The sequence below is a fragment of the Emydura macquarii genome, unplaced genomic scaffold, assembly GCF_026122565.2.
Source record: "Emydura macquarii macquarii isolate MOO-44397 ecotype Brisbane River unplaced genomic scaffold, CSIRO-AGI_Emac_v2 contig_1146, whole genome shotgun sequence".
NCBI classification, from domain to species: domain Eukaryota; kingdom Metazoa; phylum Chordata; order Testudines; family Chelidae; genus Emydura; species Emydura macquarii.
The window spans coordinates 17,926,352-17,944,156 of NW_027131283.1; the positions used below are offsets into that span (position 1 = coordinate 17,926,352).

The 17,805-nt window shown below is 39.2% G+C and overlaps 1 long non-coding RNA gene across 2 annotated transcripts in view; it reads right to left on the minus strand.

Annotated features, from left to right (window-relative positions):
• Window positions 1-17,805, minus strand: part of LOC137152226 (uncharacterized) — a 47,714-nt gene that overhangs the window by 13,551 nt on the left and 16,358 nt on the right. The window lies entirely within an intron of this gene.

Below are 17,805 nucleotides of genomic sequence, written 5' to 3' on the forward strand. Positions count from 1 at the left end.
TAATGCAGCTTTAAAAATCTCAAACTTTGTGCCCAGTGCCATAGTCCTGATATCGGTAAATCTCCCATTGACTTCAATGGGAATTCTTCCCAGGTCAGGACTGCAGAAGCAAGCTCTGTTTGCTTTCTGTTAGAGCATTATCTGTAGGATTTGCAGGATTTATGTGAAAATCAACTGGTTTTGCTTTTGAAAATTATTTTGCTTAATTTAGCATCAACAAATTAAAAATCATGCACCAAATTCTGCTCTCAGTTACAATGCCACTGAAAGCAGATAATGTAAGAACCACACTGAGCATTATCCTGGACTCAGAACTATCCAAACCTTTTTTCAATTGTTTTTTGAAAAAAATTAATTAGGCTTTTGCTTCATCATTTTTCATGTTCATGTTTTTTCCAGAAGGAAAAGGAAGCAGAAACATAAAATTTGGAATGAAAAATACATTCTGTTGACAACTGCCAACCCAACTCTATCTAGAAATCAGAACAAATTAAAAAGGTTATATATTTTTCAGTGAGATCTGTGGTTCCAGTTGTAGGATTTTTTTAAAGCAACTTTGTAATAATAAGTTTACACTTAAAGTTTACACACTTGTTATCAAGCCCCAATAAATAGTAAGACATCCATCACAGAACCTTCCTGTAACTCCCTCGAGGAGTGATGAGTTTCTCATGCATATGTTATACAAGACTCATTCTCTGCCTACAGTGCAGACTTTAATAATACCCTCAGGTCCTCTTGAATCTAAGAACCAAGAGGAAAAAAGAAATAAACCCTCTTTGGAACTGCCTTGGTAACCTCCGCTCTTCTCTGCAGTGTCCTGAGCACTTTAAGCAGATGCCTAGCTCTAGGCATGGACTAGTTTGCTTTTCTGGATTGGGGCTCAGGTGAGATCTAGTTAGAACAATGCTTCTTGCTCCACCTCAGGCTTCCTGCATCAGTGGAATTTTAACAAACTGACACTGAAATCTGCAAAAACTCTTAATTCCACACTAAAGCAAAAAAATTTCCATGACATATTTTTCCAGTGACCCTGCACAAACTCTAAACAAACTATCGGACAATATTCATGCAGAAATCCATTGCATCATCTAGTAGCTTAGACCAATCACTCCATTTGTCTGGCACTGTATAATGATAATCATTCATTTTTAAATAGAGCTCCACCCCCTATTTTAATCTGGCAGCTATTTTATATTTCTCTTAAGCATTTATATGGCCCCCATCATCGTACTATCACAGTGGCTCACAGTCTTTAACGTATTTATCCTTAAAAAACCCCGTAAAGTGGGGAAGTACTATTATTCCGATTTCACAGATGGGGAAATGAGGCACAAAGAGAGTAAGGGCTCATCTACATAAGTGTTTAGTTTGCCGCAAGCTGAGGTGTGCATCTTTCCCACACTGTACTGCCGCATGCGAATTGCCTCTGTGGACCCTGCCGATGCGCATTAACAGTGAGTGCAATTTGTCCTCTTTGAAACAGGACTAGATCAAAGGGAGACAGTTAGATCTCAGCAGGCTAGTGAGCGGTAGAGTCATACCCCAGCTTGCCACAAACTAAAAGTTCCTGTGGATAAGCCCTTAGTGACTTGCCTAGGGTCACCCAGGATGTTTGTGGCAATCAAAGGAATTGAAGTTGGGTCTCCCACAGCCTAAGCTGGTGTCCTAATCACTGGCCTATCCCACATATCATGTGCCCACTATATGATGAGTATTCCCTTCACACAAGCTGAGTAATATTTTTGTGCCAATATCATTGTTCAGCTGGTATTTTTGATATTACACTGGCCTGTACAACTGCATCATCTACATCTATTATTGTCTCTTCAGCCATGGCCTTCTAACAGGAAATGTGTATGAAAAGTCACTCCATTTCTTTTTCCTCAGTTATAGCAAGGCATCTAGGGGTGCTCTTCTGTCATTTGTAATTATGGGTTTCTGGCCCTTTGCTAGCAAAGGGATTTTCAAGGTTCTCTATTCTCCAATGTTCAAACTGAACAGGCACATCCCATAATAATATAGACAATTGGTTGGAGTCTATTTATAGGATTGGGCGGGGTCCCTTTGCCTCCGCTATGCAATGTTTTTTAAATGCACAGCACATCTGTTGCTCTGGGGGAAATTTGGAAGGGAAATACTATGGGGTTCCATTCTCAAGTGTTGTAATTACTATATACAGTATCTACAGTGATCGGTTTGAATGGAAGGGGAGTAAAATATTGCCCTGGGGATAAAAAAAAAAGCTTATAGAGATTATGATGTAATATTGCTTCAATAACTGAGGTAACTTTTCTATTTTGTGAACAATATTATACACAGCTATAGTTTAAAATTTCCATATTTCGTTTATTAATATTTTTATTTGTAATAAATAGGATATAAATCTTCCTGAAGGAGTTCTGTGAAACAGCATGAGTGTGCTGTTAGCCAGTTCTAAAGGCTGAACATGTACAGTACACTATTGCCTGAATCTTTCAAACATGTTTATTTTCCATAGTTTTATATTACACACACACTCACAGAGATGTAAATGTGGGATGCTGTAACCACTGAGCTATGGGATATTCCGATATGGCTCCTCCTCTCTCTCTCCAGTTGAAGCTATTCTACTTTGGATTAACTACTTAGAGTCACTGGACCAGAGAGACTGTATAGCCAGGTGGTTAGAGCACCCATCTGGGACGTGGGAGACCTCCCACTCCAGTCTCCTGCTCCTGACTATTTATTTATTTCTCCAAAATGGAACAGCTTCCACAGGAAAGGCTGAGAGAACCCCACATCTGAATATCCCATAGTTCAGTGATTACAGAACTCCCCTGAGAGGTGTGGGAGACCCCTGTTCAAAATCCTTTTTTCCTGTCAGTCAGAGGTGGGGAGGGATTAAACCTGGGTATCCCACATCCCAGGTGAGTAATCTAGCCACTAGACTAAAAGTTAGAAAGTGTGTGGCAGCATCTTCTTCTCCTCCTGCCAGACCTTGAATGGGCCCTGTTCTGGTAGGTAGCTTCTGAGTATGCCTACTGGATTGGGTCTCATGGGTGAGATAAGTGGAAGAATGCTTATCTACCTCCAGTTAGAGGATCACTCTGGGGCTTAAGTGGGAGATTGGCATCCGATTCTGAATCAACAGTATCGGCTGCAGTCCCTTCTGTGTAGAATATAATGATTGTGTGGAACAGCAGCTTTGGGTTGCTTTATCTTTCTCCCTTTTCTGCTTCATTTTGGAGGGGGTCATACTAAGTAGAATTGGTTTTAAAATGAGGAAAAAAGTGTTACAAACATTTCTTCAGTTTTGTGTAGAAATTTCATGTCAATAGACAGTTGTTAAGCAGCTCTAAGACTGAGTATGGGAGTTAGCCATTCACACACCTCCGTGTGGGCATGTCCGTGTCCGCTTTTGTCTACAGTGCATCCTAAAAAGCCACATGCACTACAAAATGAACCTAGCTCTCCTCTGACTCATTGTGGAAGCCCAGGAAAGTACGTATTTTGCATTTATTTATTTTATAGGAATGTGTGCAACTGGCTCAGTGTTTGTCAAATGTGTGCTGTGCACCAGATCAGAGAAACAGGCCTCTATGACTTTATTAAATGGGAATCTGTATTAGCTTTTTACTTCAAGCACCTGTGATAATGACAAGGCAGATTAGGAAATTGAAGAAGTAGGTGAAGAGGAGTTCAGACAAAGATGAATGGGAAAACATCCAAGCAAGAGGCAGCAGCAAAAGTTTCCATAATTTAATTAAGTGATGAAAAGAGTAATGGGTCAAGTGATGAAAAACAACAACAATACAGTCTTTCAAGGCAATAGGGATTACAGAAACCATCTTCCAACTCAGAAAATCAGTCCTTCACAATTACTGTTAGCAAAATGACTTCTGTTGATTAAATTAGCATGCAACAGGACATTAGACATGCTCTAAGATCTGTAACTGCAATATATTTTAGCAACAATGTGGCAAATTTTAAGAGGAATGTTCACAATAGTTTTATGCCCATGGGATATTTATGGAGTACCTGTGTGGGACTGAGGTCACTAAACAAAAAAGTACATTAAGGGAATGTCAAGGCTGCACATTTAAACACAGAAAAACAGGAAATATCCAAGGCTGCACAAGCAACCTACTCTTCACATTTGTACGTATACATTATGAGATAGCCTGTCAAATTTAGTATTAAGACCAATAATTGTTGTTTAAACATTGCATTACCAAAGCTTGCACTGATTTCTGACAAGATCTCTTCGATCCATCCCTCCCCTTATTGTCCTCCAAAGAAAGATAGTAGGTACACAAAAACAATGAGAGTTCTGTGGCACTTTAAAGACTAACAAATATAATATTTGTAGACATAAGCTTTCGAGAGATATCAGCTCTCTAGGCATTTTAAAAAGCCATATTATATTGTGTTATTTTGTAGTTTTAGTTGGGCCTTCTCCCTTTACAGGCACTTTAGACATGACTTGGCTCAGATGTTGTCTGTTTTTAATTTACATAGGTGTTTTAATTCTCTTACACCCAAAGAGCTCTGAGGAATAAAGCCTTCAATAGAAGAAAACTTCCAGAATAGTATACATAGCTTTAAAACATGGCTCTGAGGTCTGTCTCCTTCTAAAGTTTGATCTTAACAAAGATGGCTACCAAAAATACTGTGGAGGACCTGGCATGATGCTGGGCTTTAAAAGGACAATATTGTTCATTTTAATATATATTACATGTATTACACTAAAAAGTAGGAGAGGGCTATGATATGACAGTTTATATCAATATGCCACTTGGCAGTTATTCTGCACATCATCATGTTTCTACATTTCAGCGTCTAGACTACTACAGTGTTTCCATGTTTTTGTTGTTTTACTTTTCTATTTCCTTAGCACCTATTTAAGACTTGTTCTTCTCAGCGGTTCTAAATCATAGAACCATAGGGTTAGAAGGGACCACGAGGATCCTCTAATCTAACCCTCTGCCAAGATGTAGTATCTGTTGTGTCTAAACCATCCAAGACAGATGGCTATCCAGCCTCCTTTTGAAAACCTCCAGTGAAGGAGTTTCTACAACCTCCCTAGGCAGTCTGTTCCATTGTCCTACTGTTCTTACAGTTAGGAAGATTTTCCTGAGATTTAATCTAAATCTGCTATGCTGTAGTTTGAACCCACTGCCTCTTGCCTTGTCCTCTGTGGCAAAATATAACAACTTTTCTCCATCTGTTTTATGGCAGCCTGTGATTGGAGGGGAAGAGGAGGTGTACTCCCCACACTGACCCTGAAAGTGTAAATTAGGCCCAATTAACTGCCCAGACTGCACCTGGAGGAGGCAGAACCAGGAAGAAGGGGTTGATTAAATGAGGCTCAGCTGGACAGGAACAGGAGGGACCTGCATAAAGCCCAGTAGCAAAGCACAGAAGGAGGCTGCAGAAAGGTAGGCTGCAGTCACTCCTTGAGAGGAGGGAATTGGGAGGCTGGTGAACCAGATTGGGGGAAACTAGGAAGGTAGAAAAGGCACAGGGGCAGAGCAGCAAGGTAGGACAGTACAAGCCTTGGTTGCTGACCTGAAGTCCCTGAATTGGACCCTGGAGTAGCAGGCAAGCTCAGGTTCTGCTAGAAGTTGCTGCGAATGTGGCACTGATCAGGCAGAGGCCGGTGGACTGCCAGATTTGTTCTGGAAAGGCTTTGTTACATACCTCAGAAGGGGGATCCATGTGGTGACCTAGAACCTGGAGGGTTGAGTCACAAAGAGGAGTCTGTGGTTCCTGGAGCGAGAGGGGTCTGCAGGATGAGAGATGCACTGTCAGAGGAGGGTACAATGTCTGGCCTAAGCTAATCCCCAGAGCAGCTGGGAGGAGGCACCACTAGGGGTGAGTGAACACCATGACACAGCCTTTCAAGAATTTGAGGACTGCTATCATGTCCCCCACCCTCTTAATCTCCCCTTTTGCAAACAGTTTCTACAGCCTTTGCTCACATGGTTTGCATTGCATCCCTTTGATCATCTTTGTCACTTGGCTTTGGATCATTTGCAGTTTCTCTACATCCTTTCTATACATTAGTGACCAAAACTGGATACAGTACTACAGCTGAGGCCAAACCAGTGCTGGGTACAGTGGTTCTATCACCTCTCATGACTTGCATGCTATGCCTCTGTTAATGCAACTCAAAATTGTATTTGCCTTTTTTTTCCCCCCAACAATTTTTTTGTAATTTTTGACTCATGTTGAGGTTGTGATCCACCACAATTCCCAGATCCTTCTCAGCAGTGCTGCTGCCCAGCCAGTTGTTCCCCATTCTGTATTTGTGCATTTGGTTTTTCTTAAATGTAGCAGCTTACGCTTGTATTTGTTGAATTTCATTTTGTTATCTATAGCCCAGTTCTCCAATTTATCCCTTTGAATTCTAGCTCTGTCCTTCAAAGTGTTTTCAATCCCTTCCCCTCAGCTTTGTATCGCCTGCAAATTTGATTAGTATACTCTCTATTCCAACATCCAGGTCATTAAGATATTAAATAACACCAAACCCAGAACAGATCCCTGTGGAATCCCACTTGAGAATTCCTTCCAATCTGACATCAATCCATTACTAGCTACTCTTTCATAACTAGAAAATCAGCAGTTGCCATCAGTTAGCACATAGTGTTATCTGAGGTAGCACAGTCATCTCATGTCTTCTGGTAACTTTTGGCAAATGTTGACTTTTTTTAATGGGGCACATTGTAACAGCAACAAAAGACATGTTCTCTCCACCAACAGAGGCAAATGAAATGAGGCTAGTAACAGAAAACTCCACTTGCTACATACCACTTGCATGAAGCTGTAGTTTTGTTAAATAAATTGGTACCTCATGAAATTGAGTGAAACAAACAGCTCTTTCTTCTGTAGCAGTAATTGAACTGGGTCAACTTGTTGTGGTTCAGTGGGCTGGTGCTTTCTCCTAGAGACTCTATGCTGTGTTCCAGAACGTAGCCTTTCATATAAGAAAGGCTTTAGCCTTAATGGTCGCAAAGATAATCTTCAAAAGATAAAGATGCAAGCTAGTACAGTAATGCCTGCTTGAAAGAATAGTTCTAGGTCGTCTGAATTGCCCCTATATATGACTAGCGGGGGTGTTAGCTCTGAAGCCTAATGATACTACTCTAAACAAATATTGTTAACTATTTCACAGTTGATCAAAGAACTCAAGAAAGAAAAGAAGTTTGATAAGCATAGGGCTTTTACTATGATCAAAATAAATAAACCAATTATGCAAAGATAATACAATAAAGTACTAGCAAATGGCTCAACAAGTACTAAAACAAGGTGGGTGAGGTAATGTCTTTTGTTGGACCAACTTCTGTTGGTAAGAGAGACAAGCTTTCACAGACCTCTTCTTCAGAAAACTTGTCTCTCTCACCAACAGAAGTTGGTCCAATAAAAGAATTATCTCACCCACCTTGGTGTCTCTAATATCCTGGGACCGACACAAATACAAGTACTTGACTATTAGACAACATTGTGTCACCGTAGTCTCCCTCACATTTTTGCCTACATCAAAAGTACATTGGTATTGTATTTACATCTACTATACAAGTTGATAAGATACAAGAACAAGACATACCTAAAAGTGAAGATGAACAGCAAGCAGCACTGTGTTTAGTGCACAAATGAGCTACAATTACTGAAAAGATAAAGCAAGTCTTCTTATCTTTTCCTTGGGGAGCCTGAATATGCTATGAAACTCAAGAGTTCAAGTACCATACTAGGAACAATCTAGAGAGCAAAAAACATTCCCAAAGTGCCAGAATTATCATTCTGTCACGGTATTACCTGGACTGGGTCTGAGACAGAAGACTTTGCAAGCCTGGGAGTGCCAGATGTGCAATCAATGTTTTGACTGGAGGTAGTTTCAAATACAACATTAAAACTCTTATGCTCTTTTCAGTTACTGTTTTAACAAATATTGAAGATTACAAACCATCATTCCCTTAGATCTGGTTGACATTTTTTTTTTGAACAAAGTGTTTATTAAAAGACCTTTTTATAGACACAAAATGAAAAGTTGACATTTTCTAATTTTTTCTTCTCATGAAAATTATTGATCATTGATTTTTTTAAAAATGCCAATGTTGATAAATTTTTCCTGTAAAAATGTCACGTAACACACAGGGTCAGAAGCAGTATGTCCTGCTGTCCAAAAAGAACTAAGTATCCTCACATTAAAATAACTGTAGAAGAGTCTCAGAGTCATGAAGTCAGGGAGCCAGATTCTCAGCTGTTGTAATTAATGTAGTTCCACTCAACTCAATGAAACTCTGCCAGTTTACACCAGTTGATAATTTGGGTGTCATAAATTGCATAGCAAATGTCCCCCTTTCCTTGCTCCTCCCAAAAAGTATTACTTGCAACTACTGGTCAGCCAAACATCTTCAGCAAAACTGGATCTGAGTATTGCGGAGTCTCTTATGCAAATATTCGTGTCCCAACTAACATGTTTAACACTGAAGAATTTGAAGAGTTTAATGATATGCTACCATACGTGAAAGGAAGTCCTTTTTACTAAGGAATATACAAGGGATCTGGAAATGCATCATCTGAGCTTTTAAAACAGGCTTTTCAGCAAAGATCTTGACTTTTCATGTTGGGGTCGGAGGGGGAGAAGGTATGTCTTTTTAGGTTCAGGGATTCTGACTAAACTTTTTTCTTCAGTTCCCAAGCTATTTCCAGTTTAACAGTATATTTCTTCAATATCTTCTGCTTCTTTTTTAACACCCCTTCACTATAATGTAAAATCCCGATTAAAATCAGGATAAAAAGATATGGAGTCAAATTCTGTTCTCTTCCTTCCAGAAATATAAATGAGCAGAATTTTTTTCCACAGTTTATAAGAATTAATTCTATCTTAAATGGTCAGCTAGAAGAATGAAGATGTAATTAGCATACTGTGGAAACATTAAGACTGTCTACATTTTTATTACTCACTATATATATATAGAAATATAGGGAAGCATGGAAGCTACAATCATAGGCTTCATCCTGAAAGTACTTATCCACATGCTTAATTTCATTCAAATTCCAGTAGCAGTCAATGGAACTACTCATGTGCTCAAAGTTAATCACGTGTATAAGTGTTTCCCAGATTGGGGCTAAAAACACAATCCTCCAACCCTTACACTCACAAGTTGTTCTTTCTTAGATGATAGTTAAAATTATGAAAGGCCATCTCGTCAAGAGAAACTGAATTTTTAAAAGGTAGAGAAAATGTCCACACTGACTAAAAACCAAGAATTTCCTTTACAGTCCCCTAAAAAGAAAAGTTTTATTGAAATAATCTGTGGTTAATGGTAAATGCCTAATCTTTATCGAATCCCTTAGTTGAAAGCTAATTCACTGTTTTAGTTAAATAGATTATGAATAATGTTAGGCTGGAGTCTTCACCCTTGTATCAGGAATAAACAAAACAAACACAGACACCTCAAGGAAAGAATAAGCTTTTAAAGTGGGGGAACTGTATGTTGATATTTGGGTTTGAGGACCAACAGGAAGAGCATCGTATTATGGGAGCAGAACAGCAAACTCCAGTAAACTGCTTTGTAATTTAAGTTACATATATGCTTTTAATGTTAGTAACCAAGTTTTAGTAAGCTAAGATGACACCAGGCCAGTGTGGGAAGGAGGGAAAGTAGCCTCCAAAGGTAGGATTGTTTTTCTAAATGAAAAACAGTTGAGAAGTAAATTGTACCCACGCTTATTTTTTATGAATGCAGGTAATTTAATCCTGTGATATCTTTAGATGAAGCTCACTGGGCTTCCTGTTAGACTTGGCACTCAGAGTTGCTATTGTGCACAAATTCAGGAGAAGCAAACTCGATGGAGGCAGCAAGCAGTCCTTGCTTGTCTTGTTCAGCATACACCTTAAACCCGGGATGAGGTCTTTTCTTTCAAATTCACAAATCCTTTCCCTATAAAAACTCTTGTAAGATTTCCAGAACCTATATATTGATATGTTTAGCTCTGCTAATATGAAGTAGGACAGCCTCATAGCTTAGAGGGAAACATCTCCTAATTAAGCTACCAAAAGCTGAAAGCCATTTGCTGTAAAGGAACAGTGTCTACTGCATTCATTATGATCCATTTGGATACAAATCCTGACATTAGAGTTTGCTATTTTCTCCAGTACCACTACTGCTGCTATCAGTCGCATTAGGACAAGGACTTAAAAGACCTGTCTGAGAGAGATGACAGAGGGAAGCACTAGAGATTACTTCCATCATCAGTCTGGTTGGTCTCACACTATCATCTGGAATTTTTAAAACATGATTGATTCTTTAACTAACTTCAAAAAGTGTATGGCATCTGTTTTTCAAGTATATAAACATGGCAGGGCAAAAGTCTTCATTGTTTTGACAATTCCCCAAGCAAAATATCAATCAGAAACAGAAGGTTTGTTTAATGAATACTCACCTTGACAACAGGAAAGGAATTTGACAGTAGGAAAGAAATGTACTCTATAGGGTTTTCTTCCCTGAACTATTGTTTCCAAATATATATTGCCACACTTACTGGACAACATACATTTTGGAAATTGATGCAGTTCCATTCAGGTTGGTGGCTTTGATTCAAACCAGAGATGCACTGGCTTCTCCCATTGTATCTCAGGACAGGTGAAAAGTGTGCTCAGAGTTGGGTTACAGTGACACCCAAGATGCAATCCAAACATGCTGATTGGCTCCAAAAGTGGTTCTGTGCTGCTTAAAGTGGAAGCAGTGCCAGGGCAGATGAAGAATGAGCTGATTCAGCACACCTCATGGCAGCCTCCATCTGCAGGACTTCTACAGAGCACAGGACATAGTCTCAAAGCTACCTCGATCTAGGCAAAACCCTAGACAGGACAGCAGTGTAAACACGCTTTTGCCTTCACGCAGTGGTGAAAGCTGTTCTTGGGATCAGTGGCCTGCACTAGCAAAGGTGGTGCAATTTGGAACCTGCTGCACTAAGGGGAGAGAGTCAAGACCCGTTATTTTGATGGAACTGCTCCAGATTCTATGGCTCAATACATTCATAGCTAAAACATGACTAGGAGTTATGTCTATTTGTTGGGGCGGCTTTATGATTATGCTTCTTAAATTGATAAACTGCTCAATGATCATTATATAATAAAATCTCTCTGCATGATCACAATAAAAGTTAGGAGGCAATTAACCAAAGGATCCTGGGTTTTGAGAGAGGAATAGCATGTGCAAGAAATTGAAAACATGAGTGCAAACATTCTCTATGCAAATACAGCTCTTAGAACACTAGGCATTTATTTCCACTACCATCACCAATGTGAGGTTCTCCATTCTCATTCATATTTAGGTCTATGATTTCACTGAAGTAAGTGCCATTTATTATTATTTTACCATGCCCAAAAGCATACTAGCCACTTTGCAGAACAAATAAAAAGCCATGGGGTGAAAGCCTGGCTCACCTGAAGTTAATGGTAAAACTCCTGACTGCAATGGGACTGGTATTCCATTCATGGTCCCTGTTCCTAAGCACATGTAATCTAGTTTTAGATAGTCTTGATAAGTGACAGTAACAAATAGTAGGTAGAAGATGAGGAAAGGAATGATGAGGGTCACAGCAATATAATCACTTTTATTCAGTTTAGGCACATGCACATAATTATTATTACTAATAATAATTTGTGTTATGGTACCTAGAGACCCCAACCAAGATCAGCCCCCTTTGTTCCAGGCCCTGTAAAACACATAGTATGAATCAGTCACTACCCCAAAGAGTCTACAAATTAAATTATAAATATAAAATAGACGCAACAAATACAAAGTGGAAGAAAAGAAGTATGAATATCCCCATATTACAGCAGAGGCACAGAGATAAAAATGTGTCCAAATTTATATAATATCTCTAGCAAAACTAGGATTGAATCCAGATCACCGGCCAATAGCTTAACCACAAGGCCATCCTTCATCTCTAGACAGACCATTACTGATCATTCAATAATCAAGATTGCTGTCCAGAGCTGGATAGCTAACTTCCCTGATTTAGTACTGCTTTCTGCCAGTGTTCTGTTTCCACTACCAAAATAAAAGTTTTTTAAAAAGTCCTCTTAGTATTATTGCCACCTCTTGGAAGTGGTGTAAAGATTTGTTGTGACTCAGTGAGATATTGCTGTAAAAAGCTACAAAACATGAGCAGCCAAGAATACAGAGGTCCTTAAAGAAGCTTCAGTGAAACTTAGTAACGTTTTACTTTTGTCTGTTTGTGTGTGGTTACACTGCCTTTGTAAAGGCAAATAAAACAATAAATTTCAAGCAAAGATAGTTAGCCACTATTCCAGAGCAATGTAATAAATTAAAAGTGTTTTAAAAATAGCGTTAGATCCATTGGCTTTTTCCACTAAGCAAAAAATTAGATTAAAAAGTTAAGTGCTATTGCATTTTATTTTCCTGTTTTTAAAAAGCATCTTATTGAACAGCACAATACAAAGCTATCACAGAGATTGGGATATTCAAGTAGTGCATGCCTCAGAAAAGATAAGATTAGAGTCACAGGACAAGCACTGTGCATTTGTAGACTTAAGGTGAGAAGAGAATGAAAAGGCATCTCAGTAAATCTGTAAAAGGAATTTGAGATGGACAAAATAATTCAAACAAACATTCACATCAAGCTTAGGTGTGTGTAATAAAACGTACAAGCTATGTACGCATCTACTAGACAGCTAGATTTCTTAAACTGACTTCCATCTTTTTTAACATTTTAATTTTTAGTTTATTTATAATCATACAATGAACTGGTGCAGCTCCATTGACTTGTGCGAAGCCATGCTGATTTAACATAGATGAGAAGCTGGCCCATTAACAATAGGTGGTTTGTGTTCTCTTCTGGAGAAACCCAAGTGGAATTTGGCCTATAGAAAATTCCACATTCAGTTCTACTGACCATTCAACTGAATTAAGAAAAAATTGACCTTGTTTAATGTGCATGTTTGATTCAGTTAAGGGTCTCACACTTTCCCTTCCACGAACAACATTACAGTACAGGGCCATCATATCTAATAGATCATCAAAAGCTGGAGGATGAAGACCTGTCAAAAGCTCTCTTCCTCAGGCACAACGGCACCTTCTACCATAAGCATAAAGCTCATCTGTGTAGGAGACAGAGCTTTCTTGGGGGCAGGTCAGAATAAATTTTCACTAAAACTAAGGACCCTCTTATACTTCACCAGCTTCCATTACATAGGCAAGGTGCAGTTCTTTGACCTTGCCTTCTCCATCATAAACATATATGTACATTTAAAACCAGAAACCTCTACCAAACCAAACACCCACAACTCTTCCCCTAGGGAGAGAGAACAAACCACACATGATAGATGTTAGTCACATTGCTTTATGCACTGCTGGAAGGCATTCAGACACTATGGTGACGAAGGTGGTATAAGAACCTCTCCGGAATAAAATGTATTCTGTTATCAAAGTTGTGCCAGATCTCAGAAAGAACAAAACAAGGGTATTATAAGGAACCTTTCCACTGACCTCACTGAGAGTGGGACTGTACCCTTATTTGGTTTCCTTCCCAGCCAGTGAAAGACAGCATGGAATCTTCTCCCAGAAGGCTGAAAGAATCATGTCTGCCTTTCCTTCAGAGTTCTGAAGTATATTTAAAAGCTCTTAAATTAAAATTCTCCTATACAACAGTACATCATTTCCTGCTGAACTGAGGTACTTACAGATATAGGACCAGAGAGTCAACTGGTATAAAATTGGCATAGCTCTGTTGAAATCAATGGAGCTTAGCCAGGTTACATCAATGGAACGCCTAGCCCATAATGCTGTACACAAGTATAAATTTCACTGCACTTCTCAATCAACCACCACCACCTCAAGAACCTGTACACTCTAAAAACAGAAAATAGAATAATTTGGAGCATGGATTGTCTTTTCATTATGTGTGTTTACTGTGCTGAATTCAATGGTGTTCAAATGCATGATTAAGGGCTCTAGGCACTAAATAAATCCATTTATTCGTGTCTGAATATTGGTCACATCAAAGCAGAATTTTCAAAAGCCTTCATGATCTGTCACTAACTTTGAGCACTCAGCAACTGACCTTCCAATGATCTGCCGCATACCATCCATACATCTACTCACTGGTCATCTGCTACGATAATGACTTTCCACCATTCCTTCTGTAATGACTTTCGCAAGGATATTTTCATCTCTACACCTAATGTGACCAAAGTATATATGTTTGCATCTGTTGATTTCCAACAACAGGGTCTGCTTCTCACCAATAATATTTCTAATGTAGATATTTATCTTTTTTTCTGTCTAGGAGATATGCAAGAATCTTTGCCAGCACCACATTTTAAAAGTTTCATATTTCTTCTTGTCAAAAAGCATTAACTTACCATGAGTCACAGGCATAAACTGCTATGGGAAAAGTTAGGCTTTTCACTGGTCGCACCTTCATACATTTTAAAATGCCACAGTTTATCCACACTTTAGTGGAGGCCATAGTTGGGCATTATTATTTATTAGTTGTAATTGTGGTAATTATATTTGGTCAAAGCAATTTCTCCATATGTCATAAAATGACTAACCACGAGAATTATTTCAAGTCTGAAAGGTGCAATAAATTCAATCTAGTCTCCATCTCCTTATGTAGAAGAGACTCCTAGTGGGTCATTCACAGTCCATTCCACTGCTTCACAGAAGTGAAATACAATTCATATCTCCATCTGTGGTACACAATATGGTATGTTCTTAGGAATTAGGGATAACCATTTTATTACTACTTCAATGGACAGCTTTACATGAACATTTTTTTCACAGCTTTGAGTGGAGCATCTTGAACTCCATGTGATATTAATTACTGAGCACAGACAACATGCTCTGTAGCATACGCTCATATATGCTTTGTCTCCAGAAGCTTACAACTTAATTTAGACACGGGCAATACTTTAAAAAAAAAAAAAAGATTCATTACTTCATCTAGACTTTTAGAAAGCTGGCTAACTAGCTAAACACTTGCTATTGCAGCCACACCGCTGATGCTTTAGCTAGACCTCTTAAAATCATCACAGTTGCATAAATACAGATATTAGGGATCAGACAATATAAAGCTGTGCCCTATGTTTTTTCTTGACACAACGCTAACAAAAATACAGCCTTCCCATTTTGTCTTGGAGCCTGGGCTTGTAAGTCTATTGAGTGTGTCTCTTTCCCTTATCTAAAGCTCTCAGTGACGGTCACTTGGGAACAGATGGGCAATGCCGCGGCGGTTCCCAGACAGGAAAGAGTGGCCCCCGAGGGAAAGAGCAAGCAGGTCTCTGCTTAAATGGATCTGGCAGCTTTGCTTAGAGAAAGATATTTATCCCTGTTTATGAACGTGTCCTTTTTCTCCTTTATAATTCCCATGGTCAGTGTTACTTTTTTTACAGGGTGTCTGACTGTCTGGGAAAGGAGCACACTGGCCACATGCTTTTGAAAGCAATGGGGATGGGTGAGAAACAATTTCATTAAAGCTGCTCATTCGCAAAAGGGTTTGATTCCTTTCCATAATATTTCCATGAGCCTTTTTAATGGCCCGATCTGGCACTCATTGGAGTCAAAGGGAGCCTTTCCATTGACTTCAGAGGGAGCCAGATCAAATCCTAATTTAAACGAGCCTATATTTTTGCCTGAACCCTCAAACTGGAAAACCAAAAATGCTATACAAAACTACCACCGCCAATTTCTCCAGTACTTGAACACCATTTTTAACTGATTGTTATTAATTTAATATCCTGCTCCTCCAGACTGCTGATCTTTTATTTTAGGTGGTACTTTATTTTCTTCTCTTTGCCAGATGGTGTGGACCTTATTATCAAGTAAAAAAATCCTCTGGTTTGTTTTTTTTAGCTTTGAGTATTTACAGTTTTAATGTCCAATGGAAGAGAGTGACCTTTTAGCCACAGTTTAATTTTAAAGAAGACATGTAGTATCTTTCTTGAAGTTTTTCTTAATCAGTTGGATTTATCCTGTCTTTTAACTCTAGATAAGAAAATAGGATATCCCATCATGAAGGATTTGTGTGTGGTGGAATTTTGTGTCAATCAGGAATGGTTCCCAGTATTTTAGTTATTAAAATTACATTTATTGGCAATTATATCTATTTCCTGTATACAATGAGGTTTCCACAAACACTTAAAGTCAAGAGAAGTCAAATAAGTGTCATGCCCTTGGAAATATTAAAGAAGTGCGTGTTTTTAAAGGCTTGAGTATCTAGGTGAATGGAGTAAAATGTGTGTAAGTGCATATGTTTAATGTCTGACAAATAATAAGATAGTGCAAGTCTCCTTCTCTCAGACAAAAATATTGTCCCATCTTTTGAGAGGCCAGGAAAGAGTAAAACTCCAGAACTGGGCTTGAGACTAAATTACCTTTTTCAGGTAAGATCTACAGTGCCAGATGGGGACAAAGTGCATCTCCCACTGGCACTTCTGCTAGAACAGCAGCCAGTCCACTCACTCATTGCTCTCCCTGCTACCACGTGGACCCTGAATGAACAGAAAGAACTCAGCAGGGTCAAAGGGAAGGCATCACAGATGCCATTTAGTCCCACCTACCTTCCATGCAGAGATGAGGAGGGTTCCCACCATGCAAAGGCTGGGGCAGCGGAGGTGGGTGAAATTATTCAGCCCTGTGCATGGACCTCAGGATTTGTCCCATATTAAAACAAGCTGGGTTCACGCTGCAAAATTCAGAAGCAGATCTGAATTTCAAACAGCCAAAGTGATAGGTGGTTTTGAATCTAGGGCTTTGGGTGGGGCCCAATCTCTAACATTAAGGAAAACAAGAAAAGTTAAAAATCAGAAGTAAAGCTATCATAGGCAGCGGAGCTGGGGGGGGACCCTCTGGGCCATGGCACAACCATTCACACAACAAACCTGAGTGGCACAGCAACCCCATGCACCAGATTGCAACACCACTCAGTCAAGTTTGGCCCAGCTTCCACTTATTTAAATTTAATGGAGCAGCAGAGAGGTCAAATTTAAGTGAGTGGCATTGCAACTTCGTACATGAGATCACAACAAGTGGTGTTGTGACCCTGTAGGCCAGGTTGCTCAAATTTGGAGGGGATGAGTGTGGGGGATCATGGACCAGGCTGGTGGGAGGGGGATGCCTTAGAGAGGAAAAGGAGGATGAAGTGAGCAGAAAAGGGGGCAAAACTATGACCCCCCTACTTTAAATGGTGCTTCCCAGCCCTGAACTATGAACTAGAAGGGGAAAATAAATAAAAATAGACTCCAGAATCCACAGGGCCTATCCAAACTCACTCACCGTACAACCTACACCAGGCTTGCTCAGTTAAAGAATCATGTCACTCTGACTGGCCTATATACTATATTATACACCCAACAACTGGAGAAAAAGATTATTAAAGTTGAAAAATAAAGAACTCTTTACTTTAGTAAAGATAAGAAATGCCAGAATTAAGGTTTCCTTAGTTTGTGTATAATAAGGTATAGATTGTAAGAAGAGTGATCAAACCTACAATAGTTCTAGATCTGCCACACACAATATACAGCGTATTAATATCTGCACTTATTGGGTAGTTACATGGATAAAGAAAATGATGTGATGTACATAAATAGTACTTTGTTCACCATAACTGTCATATGTATTACAGTACATAAGAACTGCCATACTGGGTCAGACCAATGGTCCTTCTAATCCAGTAATCGGTCTACAGACAGTAACCAGTGCCAGATGCTTCAGAGGGAGTGAATAGAACAGGGTAATTTAGTGATACACCCCCATTATGCAGTCAGAGGTTTAGGGACACCCGGGA